The sequence below is a fragment of the Triticum aestivum genome, chromosome 6A, assembly GCF_018294505.1.
Source record: "Triticum aestivum cultivar Chinese Spring chromosome 6A, IWGSC CS RefSeq v2.1, whole genome shotgun sequence".
In the NCBI taxonomy this organism is placed as follows: Eukaryota; Viridiplantae; Streptophyta; class Magnoliopsida; order Poales; family Poaceae; genus Triticum; species Triticum aestivum.
The window spans coordinates 174,451,880-174,471,963 of NC_057809.1; positions in this window are offsets into that span (position 1 = coordinate 174,451,880).

Genomic DNA, 20,084 nt, shown 5'->3' on the forward strand with positions numbered 1-20,084 from the left:
AGTATGGACCACATACAGATGTATATAGATGCATTTTTGAGTGTAGATTCACTCATTTTGCTCCGGATGTAGCCTATAGTGGAATCTCAAGAAAGACTTATATTTAGGAACAGAGGTACGAGGTAGTATCATGTATGACCTCTACATATCTAATTTAGCAGCCAATAGTAGAAATCATTGTCTGCACAAAGGGATTACTGGTCGAAAATCCTAGCAAAGCACGCAAGCAGGCACACAACAATACACGAGAGAGAGACACACTTACAAGATCATAACAATGCCTCAGTCCAGGATCTTGGTTGGCCAAGCTGTTAGATCCAGAAGAAACATCGTCCTTGTAGTTTTTGCCAGCTACATAACAGGTAACAACGACATGTTAGTATATTTGAAGTACATTGGGCAGGTGATGCTAGACGTGTTTAAAGGTGAAGTACCTAGGCTGGGGCGGGTGCTTGGCATCTTGCCAGACGGTGGGAATCAGGTTAGAAATGTCAAGGGTGATGACGCTGCGCTAGCTGTCAGGGTCTGGTAAGGAGATCTAGAACCGTCGAGCAGGTTATTTGTGGAGCGGCTCCGATAGGGTGGACTACGGTGTGGGTGAAGCGGATCTGTGGCCGTGTATGAGGGCGTTGGTGAAGCTGCTCCGGTGGTTGGGTTAAGGATGGTGTCGACGATGCGGATCTGCGGCCGTGGACGGGGCGTCAGAAGCTGCTCTGGTAGGTTGGATGAGGGTGCGATGCAGCGGATCTGTGGCCGTGGACTTGTGAGTTGGCAAAGCGGCCCCGGTAGGGTTGAGAATGGTATAGGCGCAGCTACTCCGGTAGGGTTGACGATGGTGTCGACGAAGCGGCTCCGGTAGGGTTGAGGAAGGTGTCGGCAAAGAGGATCAGAGGCCATCGACGGGGGCATCAGTGGGGCGTCTCTGGTGGGGAGTACAAATGAGCCGCTGCAGATGCACTGCGGTTGACGAGAGTAACGGCGAAGCAGATCCGGCGCCGTGGACAAGGCCGACACTGAATGGGCTGTGGTACAGTGGTGGATGAGAAGTCTACTTGTTTCTAGTGGAGGGGTAGATGCGGCCGCAGAAGCAGATCCGGCGAGGTGGACACTGCTGGTAGTGAATGGGCTCTGGTATGCCGTGGATGAGCAGTCTAGGGTTTGTAGAGGGGAGGGGAAGAAAGGCCGATGAAGTACGGACAACGTGATGTAAGATGCTCTGGTGCTGTGGAGTTAGTCATTTTTATGGGAGGGCGAGAGGAAATGGGGGTGCCGTGTGGTGGGGGGAACCAGAAGTTACCAAAGCAGCCCCGACCTATTATGTAGATGAGGGCGGTATTGTTACTGTTGTTCTCCGTGCACCAAGGACAAAAGGGTAATTTCGCATGCTAAAGACTAGGTGGCGGAAATTTTAGAAGGAGGTGGGAGATTTTGCCGCCCGCGGGATCATTCGTATCTAGTTTCAACTAATTTTGGACTGTGCTAGCAGGAAGGTCATGCGAGACTGTGTACACGGGGCACGCATCAGCAGTTAATAACTAGTGTGAACTCCACCCTAGAAAAAAAGATAATAACTCGGGATGATGCGCCGATAACTTGGACGTTCACACGGGCATGGCCAATCATATGGGTGTAGAGGCGCGTTAATAAAAAGAAGGGATCAGACACTCAGCCTATGTATTTCTTGTGGAAATAGATAATTTAGTGCCATTGGTTATTTATTTTAAACATAATGCATTGACGTGTTACTGTAGAGGCGCACAAAAATAAATGGATATTGTAGTCCCACAAAAGAAATGGATATTGTAGTCTGCTACTTAAAAGTGTTACCTCATATAATTACATAGCCTCCATTTCATAAATTGTGTACCCATTGAATTAATATATGAATATTACATATATTACTTCATAATAGAACCTTAAATCATCCGAGACTAATGAATTTGAATGCAAGAGTAACAATGGTGCATGTACATGATAGCTACATTGGTTGTTTGAAGAAACATCACTGTAACTTTGGCATGCACAATTGAAAAGGTTTATTTAGATAGAAAAAAATGTGATATGTGAGTGTCCAATCTTTATAGCGTTGAATCGATATTGTACCTTGGGCTATGATATGAAGTAGATATTGATTTATGTTCAAGTGATGCACATCCACAATCACTAGATAGTGACACGTGAATGAATTGTGCAATCTCTCTCACACACATACATATCTCATTTCCCCGCGGGCATCAGAATCATACACGCGCACTTCATGTATTTCTCTCCCTCCGTCAAGGTTGGAATTCGTCTTTCTACCCTGTCATACAAGTCTCTCACACAGAAACACACATGATCTCTTTGTCGAACACGCCCACCCCTTTAATTCCGCCCACCCACAGCCACTAATGTCCCAAAGGATAATTATGTCTCTCACACATATGCCTAAGGTTAACTCGAGTTCCGGAACCATATGAATAGATACAATGGGATTCCAGCAGAGCACCTTTTGTTTTGAGATTTCGCTCTCTCTCTCTCTCACACACACATAGACATTGTTTATCGCTTCATTTTTCCGGCACTTGCATGCACACTGTTTGTTTATCTCTGTGATGCTTTAAGTATGCCTCGCACACATCCTATCTACCTATCCCTTAATATAGATATGTGTCACACAAACTCCTTCTCCCTACTAGCAAGATGCCCTGCGTTGCACGGAAAATCAAGATGCATTTGTATGAGTAGTTTATCTTGTGGGATAAAAGGATGAACGAGGGATGGCCTATATTGCAGGATGGCTGGAACACCATCATCACCAACTCTGTTTTTGTAAGAGTAGAGATATGTAAGTGTCACTGCCCCCCACCCACTGACACACACACTTCCCGACACCGAAGGAGTAGGCTGACACCTCGATCTTGATACTAATCTATCGACTGGCTTCTCTCTCAAACACACACACACACACACACACACACACACTACCCGACACCGAAGGAGTAGGGTGGCACCTCGATCTTGATAGTTACCTATCTATTCCTCTTTCAAACACGCATAGACACACACACACACTCGCTAGTTGTGCCTCTGTGCATACCGTGCACACTCTCGATACGTCTTTCTCTCCCTCCCCCTCCCCACCTCACCCAACCCCAACAATGACAGGAGAAGGGTGACAACTAGATCTGATCTTAATCTGTCAATTGGTTTCTCTCTCAAACATTGTGTCTCTGTGCCTCGCTCAGACACACTCGATACGTCTTTTTCTCCGTGGCACCCTCGATATGTAGACTTCTCACACGCGTACAACTATAGTGAAGATGATGCTGAACCCAATGTCTTTTGTTTTTACCGGCCTCATGTGATAGTTTTCACCCTGGGATCGTTCGTATCCAGTTTCAACTAATTTTGGACTGTGCTAGAGGGAAGGTCATGCGAGACTGTGTACATGGGGCATGCTCATCAGTTAATAACTGGTGTGAAGTCCACCCCAAAAAATAGACAATAACTCGGGATGATGTGCCGATAACTTGGACGTTCACACGGGCACGACCAATCATACGGGTGTAGTGGCGCGTTCACAAAAAAAGGGATCAAACGTTCAGCCTATGTATTTCTCATGTAAATAGATAATTTAGTGCAATTGGTTATTTACTTTAAACATAATGCATTGACGTGTTAGTGTAGAGGCGCACAAAAAGAAATGGACATTGTAGTCCGCTACTTAAAAGTGTTACCTCATATGATTACATAGCCTCCATTTCATAAATTGCGTACCCGTTGAATTCATATATGAATATTACATATATTACTTCATAATAGAACCTTAAATCATCCAAGACTAATGATTTTGAATGCAAGAGTAACAATGGTGCATGTACATGATAGCTACATTGGTTGTTTGAAGAAACATCACTGTAACTTTGGCATGCACAACTGAAAAGGTTTATTTAAATAGAAAAAATGTCATACGTGACTGTCCAATCTTTATAGCGTTGAATCGATATTGTACCTTGGGCCACGATACGAAGTATATATTGATTTATGTTCAAGCGATGCACGTCCACGATCGGTAGATAGTGATACATGAATGAATTGTGCAATCTCTCTCACACGCATACATATATCATTTCCCTGTGGGCATTGGAATCACACACGCACACTTCGTGTATTTCTCTCCCTCTGTCAAGGTTAGAATTCGTCTTTCTACCCCGTCCTACAAGTCTCTCACACAGAAACACACACGCTCTCTCTGTCAAACACGCCCACCCCTTTAATTCCGCCACCCACAACCACTAGTGTCTCAAAGTATAATAATGTCTCTCATACATATGCCTAAGGTTAACTCGAGTTCCGGAACCATATGAATACATACAATGGGATTCTAGCAGAGCACCTTTTGTTTTGAGATTTCACTCTCTCTCACACACACACGCACACACACGCTTGCATTTGCATGCACACTGTTTTGTTTATCTTCGTGATGCTTTAAGTATGCCTCGCATAAATGCTATCTACATATCCCTTAATATAGCTAGATATGTGTCACACAAACTCCTTCTCCCTACTAGCAAGATGCCATGCGTTGCACGGAACATCAAGATGCATTTGTATGAGTAGTTTATCTTGTGGGAGAAAAGGATGAACGAGGGAATGCCTTATTTGCAAATGCAGAGAGGGGTGTGGGTATCTTTTTGCAAAATTTCCACAATTTCCTTCCTATCCGTCGGATATAAATCGGATGGCCTATATTGCAGGATGGCAGGATGGCAGGAACACCATCATCACCAACTTTGTTTTTATAAGAGTAGAGATATGTAAGAGTCACTGCCCCCACCCCGACACCCACACCCACACCCACACGACCACACACACACACACTTCCCAACACCGAAGGAGTAGGGTGACACCTCGATCTTGATACTAATCTATCGACTGGCTTCTCTCTCAAACACACACACGCACACACACACGCACACACACTACCTGACACCGAAGGAGTAGGGTGGCACCTCGATCTTGATAGTAATCTATCTACTCCTCTTTCAAACACACACACTCTCGATACGTCTTTCTCTCCCTCCCCCTCCCCCCACCCCAACAATGACAGCAGAAGGGTGACAACTTGATCTGATCGTAATCTTTCAATTGGTTTCTCTCTAGAACATTGTGTCTCTGTGCCTTGCTTAGTAGCCCCCTCGATATATAGACTTCTCGCGCGCGCACAGCTGTAGTGACGATGACGCTGAACCCAGTGTGCCTCGTTTTTATCGGCCTCATGTGATAGTTTTCACCCTATTTTCTGTTAATTAACAAGGCAACCTTTTTCTTTGTTACTACTAGTGAATCTGAAATCATTCGGGGCAGACATAAAATATATCACTTCAACCCAATTATCACAGTAACTATTTTAAAAGAAACTAGCTAGATGCTCGCGCGTTGCACGAAACATCAAGATGCATTTGTATGAGTAGTTTATATTGTGAGAGACTAGTAAGATGCCCATGCGTTGCATGGAACATCAAGATGCATTTATATGAGTAGTTTATCTTGTGAGAGAAAAGGATGAATGAGGGAAGGCCTTATTTGCAAATATGGAGAGGGGTGTGGGTATCTTTTTGCAAAATTGCCATATTTTCCATCCTAACCATCAGATATAAATCGGACGGCCTATATTGTAGGATGGCAGGCACACCATCATCACCAACTCTGTTTTTTATCTCTACTCCTATAAAAGACTCAATTGGTGATGATGGTGTGCCTGCCATCCGTCATTTCTGACCATCAGATCTGCATCTAACGACTATGATTTAAGTCGTGCCTTTTTGCAACAAGACCCCACTTATCTGCTCCAATTTGCAGAAACCCCTTAGTATATTAAAACCAACCACATCCCTCCCCCACCTCATCAAAACAACCACAAGGAATATATTTTGAGTGAAACCTAATACGAGTATATTTTTAGTGATATATACACCAAACTAAAGTATTTTTCTTTCAAGTTTGTGAACATGTATTATTATATTTTGGATCCATTGCAACGCACGAGCACATTGCTAGTAAGAGTAGAGAAAATGATGAATGAGGGAAGGCCTTATTTACAAACGTGGAGAGGGGTGTGGGTATCTTTTTGCAAAATTGCCATAGTTTCCTTCCTATCCGTTAGATACAAATCCGACGACCTATATTGCAGGATGGCACGCACACTATCATCACCAACTCTGTTTTCTACTCCCTCCGTTCCTAAATATTTGTCTTTTTAGAGATTTCAACAAGTGACTACATACAGAGCAAAATGAGTGAATCTACACTCTAAAATATGTCTACATACACATCCATATGTGGTAGTCCATTTGAAATCTGAAAAATACAAATATTTAGGAATAGATGGAGTATAAGAGTAGACATGGAGATATATCTCCACCATGGTCTACAACAAAAATGTGTTGGACTGGTTAGCGCCGGATGCTCCCAACGCGATGACCTAAGTTCGAATTATGTCTTTAACTTCATATTTTTATATTATATATTACTTATTTAATATATACTTCTTTCACTACTGTACTAACAATGGAACCCACAGAGTACTTAGAATACAAGATTAAGGATGGATTTGTTTCTTCTTAACTTTTTGTACGAAGCTGTAGCCACCCTGCAAGTCACGTGTAAACTGTACATGCAATTAACTTTTTATAGAGGGAGAATCATACACGCAATTAACTCAAATGGATTGGATGTGACTCTATTATTTCCAGCATAAGAGCATCTCCAACGGCAGCAGGAAAATTTCCTCCTGCTTCCTTCCGTGGAGGACGACTTCAAACACCATCGACATACATTTTCACAACTCTAACCAACCAGATGAAATTCATGCAAACACAGACTGTTTTCACATAAGCATGCAAGATTTCGTATAAAAAAGCCGGATCTTCATATAAACATGATGGATTTCATTACATTTACATGAACTAAGCGGTGCTAATCCGACTCTCTTGGTATAATTAATACTCCCTCCGTCCGGAAATACTTGTCCTAGAAATGGATGTATCTACTTATTTTAGTTATAGATACATACACTTTATCCATTCTTTGAACAAATATTTCCCGCCGGCCGGAGAGGGAGTACCTAATCGAAATGGATGCCCGCGAATCCCTTTGTCTTCCTCATGTCCGGTAGACACTTGCGGGGTCGACAAAGGTCCTCAGAAGAGACGAAGCAGCAAAGAAACCACCTGAATGCGCAGTCGTCGCCTCGGCGGTGGCCTTCATGGGACCCAAGTGGCGGCGGCCTCCCGTGTTCTACTTGTCCTCGATGATGGCGGCGGACACAGAGAAGCTGGCCACCGACTCGTCGCTCTCCACGCACCCGGCTTCTGTCTCTGCCTGCATGGCATTGCCGCAGGCACGGGAGGCACGGCCGCAGGCACGGGGGGCACTCCCACAGACACGGGAGGCATAGCCACCGCACACTGGTGGCGCGGTACGGCATGGTGTAATAGCCCCAAAATTGGGTTATCAATTTTTGTGCTGTTATTCCTTCCTGGCACTCATTTCCAAAATCTTTCTCCTGAGTTGTTGGATGACTCTGACTATTCTTGTCATTTTCAACCTTTCAAAACCTTGCTCATGTCTTTTTCAGTGGGCAAGACCTCAGTTGTATTAGCTCAAATCCTCTCAAACCCTAATTCCAAATTTTTGGAAATTGGATATGCCCTTTGTGCTTACAAAGGAGCCATCATTTTCCTTGAGCTGTTGATCATTCCAATTGTTCCCAGAGACCATTCTACCTTTCTGAACCTTGGATATGCAAAAAAATATTGCTAAGTCCCATGCAATATTTTTGAATTGTGATTTATTCCATTTCTTACTTTTTTGAGGAATAAAATGCAAGGGCATAACTAGCCATCTCCTAAATTCATGAGAATTGGTGGAGTTGATACTTATGCCTAATCCAAGCTCTGGCAAATACATTGGCCATAATTAAATAAGGAAAATTGATTTTTCCTATTTAATGCCAATATTGCATTTATGCCATTTTCCAAAGGAATTACTATTTTTATACCAGGGAAAATTCCCACATAAAATGGGGAGCTTGTCCTTGCTGTATAATCACTAGTTCCATCCTCATCTCATGTTCCTCAGTTCAAAATTTTGGCACATGATCCAATGCAAGTTTCCGCCTTCTCTGAAATTTTGCAAAGAAATGGCTTTATTCCTAATCCCTATTGAGCTGCAATTTGGCAGGGTGATTAACATGGATAAATAACCCATGGATGCCAAATATGAGCTCAATCCATTCATCCTAGCTCCCTGTGCTATTTTTAAAAGTTTCTGACTAGAATGCAACTTTGTGAAGGAAGTACCTTCATAGAGTTTCCAACTGGGATGAAACTTTTCCATCCTATCAAGTATCTCAAAACATTAGCCTCCATCCAAATTCAGTTCATTTCATTGAACTATGTGAGCACATGAGCAATTCTTGGTTTCTGTCCAATTTTTCAGTTTGTGAAGAAAGTGCATTTTTTCTTGCTCGATTATGGCTGAAAATATTCCCAGGGATTCTCATATCCAGATAACCTATCTCCGCAAGATTTTGGCTCATTTAATCTAGCCAATTGCCCTGAGGATTTTTCTGAAGTTTTTGGACAGAAATGATAGCTATGAAGGAAGTACCATTTTGGCAAGTCCATTTGGTATGAAATTTTTACAGCATCATTATATACCAAAATCATCAGGCTTTGCCAAGTCTTAGCCCAATCCAACACTCCTAGTGAGTGCTTGTTCATCATTCAGTTTCTGGGTCAGATTTGGTAGTTGTACAACAACTATGGTAAATAGTTGTCCAAATTACCTCAAAATTCCCAGGACCGTAGTCCTTTCTACCCTAAGCCTCCCAGACATCAAATTTACCTTTTAACCTCTCTGGTTTAATCTCTGGAGTGTGGCCAAGTTTGCAACAGCAAACTTGTGGAGCTTGGTTTACTCAGCTCAATTTGTCTTTGCCCGTTTCTTTACCATGGTAATATTCTATCTACGAAGGGCTACGCAGTAGACATGAGATTACGTCAGTAAAAACTCCAGAGCATGCCATGTCAGTGGTGACTATGAGGCCAGCCAGCCAAAATGATGGTCTAGCCACTGTTGTCGTCGGCAGCGCTGCTCCGACCAGCTCTGGCTTCGCCATTAATGTCCTACAGTTCCCCCTCGATGTCGGCTTCCCTCTGGACCTCTGGCCCCCTTCATTTTCTTCTCCGGCGAGCCGTGCCAATGACCGAACAGTGTGCAACGGTGGCCATCGTCATCCTCCTCACTTCTGTCTTCTTCTCCCTCTCGTCCACAAGCGTTGCTCGTCTCCGTGAGCCTCTGGCGCTCGTCTGCTTCCCTCCTTGTCGGCTTCCCTCCTCGTCGGCTTCCCGCGCCTCCCCATGACTGCTGCGGCCGGTAGAGCCGTGGCCGGACTCGCTTGGCGGTGAAAGGCTCGGTGCTCCCCGCCTCTGCTATATATAGCCCGTCCGCGACCCTCCCCGAGCAAGCCAGCTCTCTCAAACCCCTTCCCCCTCCCTCCAGAGCACTCCAGTGCCCGAGCCCGATAGAATCTCTCGCCGGAGCGCTCGGATTTCTGGCGAGCCCGCCACTCTGCTCCGTCGCCCTTTACCACACCCGAGCTTCCCTGAGCCCCGTGCGCATCATGGATGGATGCGCCACATCCCGGTGATCCTCCCCAGCTCGCCGCCCTTCTGTTTCCCCCACCGGAGCCCCGTGTCCACCCGAGCCCGAAGCCCCTCTCCGCCGCGTGCCTCACTGCTTCCGCTACAACGCTCGTCGACGGCAGAGGCTACCACCCCGAGATGCGCCTCTTCATGCTGAGCATCTAGGTAGGTCAGTCGTCGCGAACGGTTGCCGGAATCACCGGCGATCGCCGTCGGGGTGGATGCCTCCCTCGGCCTCGCTCGATCCTGAGCGGGAGGAGGAAGAAGGCAGGCCAGGCGGGCCCCTTCCCGCGCGACCCCACCTGTTGGCGAGAGAAGGGCGCGGCCCAGTCTGCCACGTCGTATAAGTGGCGGCGCCCCCGCCGGGAAGTCGTTTACCCCGCGCGAAAGCGCATTTCCGGAAAGTGCGTTTTTAGTCTCAGAAAATGTATTCTTCCTCTTCTTTGGGCCAGAATGTGTTTTCCTCTTTGGGAAGCGTATTTCTGAGAAAGACGCGATCTGTTTTTCTGCCAGGGGCCAGTTTGTAATGATTTTCTTTACAGATATGTCCCTGATAGTTAAACAATCATATCTTTTTACCCGTAGCTCCGAATCAGGTGATTCCAAAGCCCACGTCTTCGTTTCGTCGAGCCCGTTCCGTTGGTATCATTTTCATAATGTTTTCATATAGTGAAAATGACCATTTTGCCCTTGCCCGTAACAGCCCCCTCCGAGAGAGAACTATTTCCGGCAAATCTTTCCGCGATCGTTCCACACTTCTCCCCGGAGTATTTGTCGACCCCCCAGGAAAGCCAACCTCTTATCATGAGCCCCGAACTTGCATGTTGACTTTGCTTGCACCTTGTGTGTGTGTAGTTGCAGTTGGTTCATATCGTTTTCTTCTGTAGTTATTCCGTTATGCTTAGCATGCATGCTTGTGTTTTCATGATATCTTTGCCATGCTAATTAGAATGTATTTATTATTAATAATGCCATGTCACTACTCTACTTTATTGGCATGTCATCGTTATAAAATGTTATGAGGATTGTAATGCATCATTGATATGCTATTACTTGGTATTGTCATGTTCTTTATGCTATAGTTGTGCACTTGAGAAGTTCAATAGTTTGTTCATGCATTTGTATGGTTCATGCTCATTGTTGCATTCATGTTCATGATGATGGAGAAGGAATTAAAATGACTTAATAATAAAAAAACCTCCTCCGTCATCGATGGGATCGAGTCATAGTGCCACCAAATCAAACTTTTTTCAGTGCAGCCACATTTGCCTTTAAGGGAAGGCCTTAATGCGATCTATTGTCATGCCTCTCGCTGGTGCCTCCAACTAGGGAAGGTTATGGGCATGCTTACCCTGATCAGGTAGGCGGACATAACCTTGTGCGCTCGTTTTTGAGATTTTGGTACCGGTCCCCGTGAGGGACGTTTTGGCCACGACGGTGGTCGTTGTGTCTTTGGTAGACATGGGGCCACCCAGGGCTAGCCCAGTTGGGAGTGGGTCGAGTGGCCGGGAGAGTGTCATGGCAGTAGGTCGGTTTCATCGGAATGCCGTTGGTCCACCCGAATGGGAGTGCGAGCCCATTGGTTCCGTGGTGTGGGTACAGTGTGCTACCTGTGAGAGTGTATATAAAGTCTATCAATAGCAACACAGTTCGTAGTAGGTCCCACTATCAGGTCTTAGTCGAAATGGAGGATAAACCTAAAATAATTAAGTTAGTATATAAATATATGTGATAACAAGAATATGGTGACTTGGACTATGAGATAGTCGTGAGAAGTCACGGCGATGTTTTGGTATGATCACGAGACGAGGTCTCAGTGAGAGTTGGAGACCAAGTGTGGGTCATGGTTGTGATCGTCGGAAAGATCATTGCTGGACTGATTGTGATCGCCGGAAAGATCACGTTTGGTTGCAAGGCAACCCGTTGGTAATAGAGTCCGAGGGACTCGGTGCACAAGTTTGGTTGCTTTGCATGAGCAATATATCATTATTTGCATTTAAGAACCATGGTAGAACAGAAGATGGTTGCATAAAGTTAACATGCTATGTCTGCATTGGATATATTCGGTAGTTTATTTCCAGCATAGTTTCATGCTGCCATGCCATGCTTTGAGTGATATGTTAAAATATGCCATGATTGGATGATATGTTATGTTTTGCTATTACCTTGTTAGAAGCATGTTTTGTTATGCCATGATTACTGCCAGATAGTAGATGCTATGATATTGTTCTTGCTTAGTTGATCTTTATCATGGCATGTGTAGTAATTGATCTGAGATAAGTTGTTGCATGCGCCTGGTTCTTGTCTTGTCTTCTGCTTGTTTGGATGCTATATAATTGGTTGTCTTGCAAGTACATTCAATGTACTGACCTGGCGTGTCATGCCAGTTTTGTAGGTCATACCCGAGTTGTTCGCTTGATCCGTCGTGCTAGGCCGTAACCTTGCCAGTCCTGTGAGTTGTGGAGCCCATCCAGAGTTGTTATGCTGCCAAACCAAGACTTCCGCCGCCATTTTAAATAAGCTTCCGCTGCCATTTAAATAGCCGTAGGGCTATGCCAGATGATTGTATTCATCAATGATGTAAGCTTATGCACATGTATTTGATGAATATTATTGTACCTGGAATGCTGTATTATGGACCTGTCGTGCGTCAGGGGTTATCCTGGGCTGACGTGCGAAGGTCCCCTGCTCCATGCGGATCGGGGTGCCACACACGGCAGCGACAACGCCCGTACTGGGGTGCTCGCCGCCGTACCGGCATGGAGAAACTCGCCACTCCTCATCGAGCTGAACTGGAGCGGCGAGTTGCTGAACCATGCACCGGATTGGGGTAGAAACTGGCTCCGTCGGGCCAAGTGAGGTTGATGAAGCACCGAGTAGCCTCGCCCGTATCCGGAGGGCTTGGTGGGCCACCCAGCCGGGTAGTATGCTGGAGAACGGCTCCTCGGAAGCCATCGAAAGAGTGGAGAAAATGGTGAAGGAGGAGATGTGGGAGTGGCAGAGGGGTGCGATTCTTGACCGCTGTCTGTCTGGCCTCGTTTAAGTAGAGGGCGGATGGTAGGAGCTTGGCCGGTGTCTGGCCTCATTTAAACTGAGGGTGGATGGGAGGAGCTCGGCCAATGTTGCGTTTAATTCCGGCCCGCTCATGAACGGACGTGTGGCCAGAGTAGGTTTCTCAGTTTGCATGCGGATTTAACGAAGGGGTTTGATGGAGGCGAGGAGGCGTGTTCAGCCTGGCGTGTAGCGAGCGGCATAGTACTATTCAATTTGACAGCGGGCGGCGCAATTCCCTATACGGCTTTAATGCAGACGAGGGAGGGGTACCGGTTCCCGAAATATTGAACAACCAATGATGCATCCTCCTTCAATTAGCATGGTGCATGCATGAGGGAAGTAATGGGAGGAGGATCGGGAAAAGAGGCTGCACGATGTGAATGCAACGCCTATTTGCACTCATATAAAGGCGCCCTTCCATTCTGATGCATCTACCACATTGTACACACCTAAGAATTTGCCTAAGCACCTACACTAAGCACAAAAGTGCTCACTTCAGACCCATGGGGGCGATGCGCGCGAGCGGCAAGCAGTTGTGCCAGATGGTCCACGACACCGGCCTCTGGCATGGCGCCGAGGATCATCTCCAGGCGGTGTTCGCGAGCGGCTGGTGGATGGCCACTGTCGACGCCAACTACGACTCTTAGTTGGACCAGATGATCGTTGCAACCACAAACAAGTTCACCATCCTCAAGAAGCTCGGGGATGACATCGTCGTACTCCTCTAGCCCGTGTGCCCGGGCTCCTCATTGGCTGCCACCCTAATCGGCCTCCATGGCCGGAACCTCTTTCAAGCACTGGTGGCCCTACGACTGCCCGCCGACGCCACGAAGAATGTCCACCTAGAGGTCGCGCTCGCCGCGAGGCACCTCGCCCTGCAAGAATTCGTCGACCTACACATCCACATGTACAAGAAAATCATGTACATAGGTATCTACAAGGCCATTGAGGATGCTATGACTTTGGATGCTATTATATTATCAACCTTGGATGTTTTATATGTATTTATATGCTATTTTATATGATTTTTGGGACTAACCTATTAACCTAGAGCCCAGTGCCAGTTTATGCTTTTTCCTTGTTTTAGAGTATCACAGAAAAGGAAAATCAAACGCAGTCCAATTGACTTGAAACTTCATGGAACTTATTTTTGGACCAGAAGAAGCCCAAGGAGTACCGGGATTGGACCAGGAGAGTCTCGGGCTGCCCACGAGGGTGGGGGGCGCGCCCACCCCCTTGGGCACGCCCCCTGCCTCGTGGACAGCCCGGAGGTCCACCGACGTACTTCTTCCTCCCATATATACCCATATACCCTAAAAACTTCGGGGAGCACAATAGATCGGGAGTTCCGCCGCCAGAAGCCTCCGTTGCCACCGAAAACCAATCTAGACCCGTTCCGACACCCTGCCGAAGGGGGAATCCCTCTCCGGTGGCCATCTTCACCATCCCAGTGCTCTCCATGATGAGGAGGGAGTAGTCCACCCTCGGGGCTGAGGGTATGTACGAGTAGCTATGTGTTTGATCTCTCTCTCTCGTGTTCTTGAGGTGGCATGATCTTGATGTATCACGAGCTTTGCTATTATAGTTGGATCTTATGATGTTTCTCCGCCTCTACTCTCTTGTAATGGATTGTGTTTTCCCTTTGAAGTTATCTTATCGAATTGAGTCTTTAAGGATTTGAGAACACTTGATGTATGTCTTGCCTGGGATACCCGTGGTGACAATGGGGTATTCTATTGATCCACTTGATGTATGTTTTGGTGATCAACTTGCGGGTTCCTCCCATGAACCTATGCATAGGGGTTGGCACACGTTTTCATCTTGACTCTCCGGTAGAATCTTTGGGGCACTCTTTGAGGTTCTATGTGTTGGTTGAATAGATGAATCTGAGATTGTGTGATGCATATCGTATAATCATACCCACGTATACTTGAGGTGACATTGGAGTATCTAGGTGACATTAGGGTTTTGGTTGATTTGTGTCTTAAGGTGTTATTCTAGTACGAACTCTAGGGCTGTTTGTGATACTTATAGGAATAGCCTAATGGATTGATTGGAAAGAATAACTTTGAGGTGGTTTTGTGCCCTACCATAATATCTTCATTTGTTCTCCGCTATTAGTGACTTTGGAGTGACTCTTTGTTGCATGTTGAGGGATAGTTATATGTTCCAATTATGTTATTATTGTTGAGAGGACTTGCACTAGTGAAAGTATGAACCCTAGGCCTTGTTTCAACGCATTGCAATATCGTTTACGCTCACTTTTACCATTAGTTACCTTGCTGTTTTTATATTTTCAGTTTACAAAAACCTTTACCTACCATCCATATACCACTTGTATCACCATCTCTTCGCCGAACTAGTACACCTATACAATTTACCATTGTATTGGGTGTGTTGGGGACACAAGAGACTCTTTGTTATTTGGTTGCAGGGTTGCTTGAGAGAGACCATCTTCATCCTACGCCTCCTACGGATTGATAAACCTTAGGTCATCCACTTGAGGGAAATTTGCTACTGTCCTACAAACGTCTGCACTTGGAGGCCCAACAACGTCTGCAAGAAGAACGTCGTGTAGTAGACATCAAGCTCTTTTCTGGCGCCGTTGCCGGGGAGGTTAGTGCTTGAAGGTATATCTTTAGATCTTGCAATCGAGTCTTTTAGTTTCTTGTTTTATCACTAGTTTAGTTTATAAAAGAAAATTACAAAAAATGGAATTAAGTTTGCCTCATACGCTTCATCTTTTTAATATCTTTCGTGTGTATGATGGAAAGGAAAATTGTGCCAAAGTGTTAGAAGAAGAATGCATTAAAATGTTTGACACTAAATATTTGAATGATGAGCATGATTGCAATGTTGTTAGTATGAATTCCTTGAATATCCATGATGCTAATGATATGCAAAGCCACAAGCTTGGGGATGCTATGTTTGATGAAGATGCTATTTTTTGTCCCCCAAGTTTTGATGAGCAAATTTATTATGATGAGAGCATGCCCCCTATTTATGATGATTATTGTGATGACTTGTATGCTATAAAGAATAATGATATCCATGAAACTTGTCATCATGATTTTAGTTTTCAATTGGATTATGCCTCACATGATAAATATTTTGTTGAGTTTTCTCCCACTATTATTAATGAGGAGAATCTTGCTTATGTGGAGAGTAATAAAATTTCTATGTTTGTAGATCATGAAAAGAATGCTTTATGTGATAGTTATATTGTTGAATTAATTCATGATGCTACTAAAAATTATTATTAGGGAGGAATATATGCTTGTAGGAATTGCAATAATATCAAGTTTCCTCTCTATGTGCTTAAAGTTTTGAAGTTATGCTTGTTTTGCCCTCCTATGCTAGTTGATTATTGTTCCCATAAGTTGTTTGCTCGCAAAATCCCTATGCATAGGAAAAGGGTTAGACTTAAATGTGCTAGTCATATTCTTCATAATGCTCTCTTTGTGTTACAATTTTTATCTTTTATGTGAGCATCATTGAAATCATCATGCCTAGCTAGGGGCGTTAAACGATAGCGCTTGTTGGGAGGCAAACCAATTTTATTTTTGTTCCTTGCTTTTTGCTCCTGTTTAGTAATAAATAATTTATCTAGCCTCTGTTATGATTGAGTTTTTATGTTTTAATTAGTGTTTGTGCCAAGTAGAACTGTTGGGAAGACTTGGGGAAAGTCTTGTTGATCTTGCTGTAAAAAACAGAAACTTTAGTGCTCACGAAAATTGCTGCCATTTTTACTGGAGAGTGCTATTTAGTTAATTATTTTTTCAGATTATTAATAGAAAAATTACTCAGCTCCAGAGTATGTGAACTGTTATGTGATGAATTCGGAGCATGATTTATTTATTGATTGTCTTCCTTATGAGTGGCGGTCGGGGACGAGCGATGGTCTTTTCCTACCAATCTACCCCACAAGGAGCATGCACATAGTACTTTGTTTCGATAACTAATAGATTTTTGCAATAAGTATGTGAGTTCTTTATGACTAATGTTGAGTCCATGGATTATACGCACTCTCACCCTTCCACCATTGCTAGCCTCTCTAGTACCACGCAACTTTCGCCGGTACCTTAAACCCACCATATACCTTCCCCAAAACAGCCACCATACCTACCTATTATGGCGTTTCCATAGCCATTCCGAGATATATTGCCATGCAACTTTCCATCGTTCCGCTTATTATGACACGCTCCATCATTGTCATACTGCTTTGCATGATCATGTAGTTGACATCATATTTGTGGCAAAGCCACCATTCATAATTCTTTCATACATGTCATTCATGAGTCATTGCACATCCCGGTACACCGCCGGAGGCATTCATATAGAGTCATATCTTGTCCTAAGTATCGAGTTGTAATTCTTGAGTTGTAAGAAAATAAAAGTGTGATGATCATCATTATTAGAGCATTGTCCCAGTGAGGAAAGGATGATGGAGACTATGATTCCCCCACAAGTCGGGATGAGACTCCGAACGAAAAAAAGAGGCCATAAAAAAAGAGAAGGCCCAAATAAAAAAATAAAAAAAGAGAGAAAAGGAGAGTAGGGACAATGCTACTATCGTTTTACCACAATTGTGCTTCAAAGTAGCACCATAATCTTCATGATAGAGAGTCTCCTATGTTATCACTTTCATATACTAGTGGGAATCTTTCATTATAGAACTTGGCTTGTATATTCCAATGATGGGCTTCCTCAAAATGCCCTAGGTCTTCGTGAGCAAGCAAGTTGGATGCACACCCACTTAGTTTCTTTTTGAGCTTTCATACATTTATAGCTCTAGTGCATCCGTTGCATGGCAATCCCTACTCACTCACATTGATATCTATTGATGGGCATCTCCATAGCCCGTTGATACGCCTAGTTGATGTGAAACTATCTTCTCCTTTTTGTCTTCTGCAGGACCACCATTCTATTCCACCTATAGTGCTATATCCATGGCTCACGCTCATGTATTGCGCGAAGATTGAAAAAGTTTGAGAACATCAAAAGTATGAAACAATTGCTTGGCTTGTCATCGGGGTTGTGCATGATTTAAATACTTTGAGTGGTGAAGATGGAGCATAGCCAGACTATATGATTTTGTAGGGATAGCTTTCTTTGGCCATGTTATTTTGAGAAGACATGATTACTTTGTTAGTATGCTTGAAGTATTATTATTTTTATGTCAATATTAAACTTTTGTATTGAATCTTATGGATCTGAATATTCTTGCCACAATAAAGAGAATTACATGGATAAATATGTTAGGTAGAATTCCACATCAAAAATTCTGTTTTTATCATTTACCTACTTGAGGACGAGCAGGAATTAAACTTGGGGATGTTGATACGTCTCCAACGTATCTATAATTTTTGATTGTTCCATGCTATTATATTATCAACCTTGGATGTTTTATATGAATTTATATGCTATTTTAGATGATTTTTGGGACTAACCTATTAACCTAGAGCCCAGTGCCAGTTTCTGTTTTTTCCTTGTTTTAGAGTATCGCAGAAAAGGAAAATCAAATGGAGTCCAATTGACCTGAAACTTCACGGAACTTATTTTTGGACCAGAAGAAGCCCATGGAGTACCGGGATTGGACCAGGAGAGTCTCAGGCTGCCCACGAGGGCGGGGGGGCGCGCCCACCCCCGTGGGCGCGCCCCCTGCCTCGTGGACAGCCCGGAGGTCCACCGACGTACTTCTTCCTCCCATATATACCCATATATCCTAAAAACTCCGGGGAGCACAATAGATCGGGAGTTCCGCTGCCAGAAGCCTCCGTAGCCACCAAAAACCAATCTAGACCCGTTCCGGCACCCTGCCGGAGGGGGAATCCCTCTCCGGTGGCCATCTTCATCATCCCGGCGCTCTCCATGGCGAGGAGGGAGTAGTCCACCCTCGGGTCTGAGGGTATGTACGAGTAGCTATGTGTTTGATCTCTCTCTCTCTCTCTCTCGTGTTCTTGAGGTGGTACGATCTTGATGTATCATGAGCTTTGCTATTATAGTTGGATCTTATGATGTTTCTCCCCCTCTACTCTCTTGTAATGGATTGAGTTTTCCCTTTGAAGTTATCTTATCGGGTTGAGTCTTTAAGGATTTGAGAACACTTGATGTATGTCTTGCGTGGGATACCCGTGGTGACAATGGGGTATTCTATTGATACACTTGATGTATGTTTTGGTGATCAACTTGCGGGTTCCTCCCATGAAACTATGCATAGGGGTTGGCACACGTTTTCTTCTTGACTCTCTGGTAGAATCTTTGGGGCACTCTTTGAGGTTCTATGTGTTGGTTGAATAGATGAATCTGAGATTGTGTGATGCATATCGTATAATCATACCCACGGATACTTGAGGTGACATTGGAGTATCTAGGTGACATTAGGATTTTGGTTGATTTGTGTCTTAAGGTGTTATTCTAGTACGAACTCTAGGGCTGTTTGTGACACTTATAGGAATAGCCCAACGGATTGATTGGAAAGAATAACTTTGAGGTGGTTTCATACCCTACCTTAATCTCTTCGTTTGTTCTCCGCTATTAGTGACTTTGGAGTGACTCTTTGTTGCATGTTGAGGGATAGTTATATGTTCCAATTATGTTATTATTGTTTAGAGGATTTGCACTAGTGGAAGTATGAACCCTAGGCCTTGTTTCAACGCATTGCAATACTGTTTACGCTCACTTTTACCATTAGTTACCTTGCTGTTTTTATATTTTCAGATTACAAAAACCTTTATCTACCATCCATATACCACTTGTATCACCATCTCTCGCCGAACTAGTGCACCTATACAATTTACCATTGTATTGGGTGTGTTGGGGACACAAGAGACTCTTTGTTATTTGGTTGCAGGGTTGCTTGAGAGATACCATCTTCATCCTACGCCTCCTACGGATTGATAAATCTTAGGTCATCCTGTAACACCCACGATGCAGCTATATCTCCCACGTGTCGGAGCATGACTTAGAGGCATAACCGCATTGTAGGCATGTCGCAAGAGGGGTAATCTTTACACATCCCATGTACTGAATAAGAAAGGGATAAAGAGTTGGCTTACAATCGCCACTTCACACAATACATAAATAAAGCATTACATCATTCAGATACAATCAAGGTCCGACTACGGATCCAAATAAAGAAAGACAACCCCTAATGCAATAGATCCCCGATCACCCCGACTGGGCTCCACTACTGATCAACCAGAAACGAAACAACACAACAAACACGATCTTCATCGAGCTCCTCCTTGAGCTGGGTTGCGTCAACTGCACGGTATCATCGGCACCTGCAATTGGTTTTGGAAGTAATCTGTGAGTCACGGGGACTCAACAATCTCA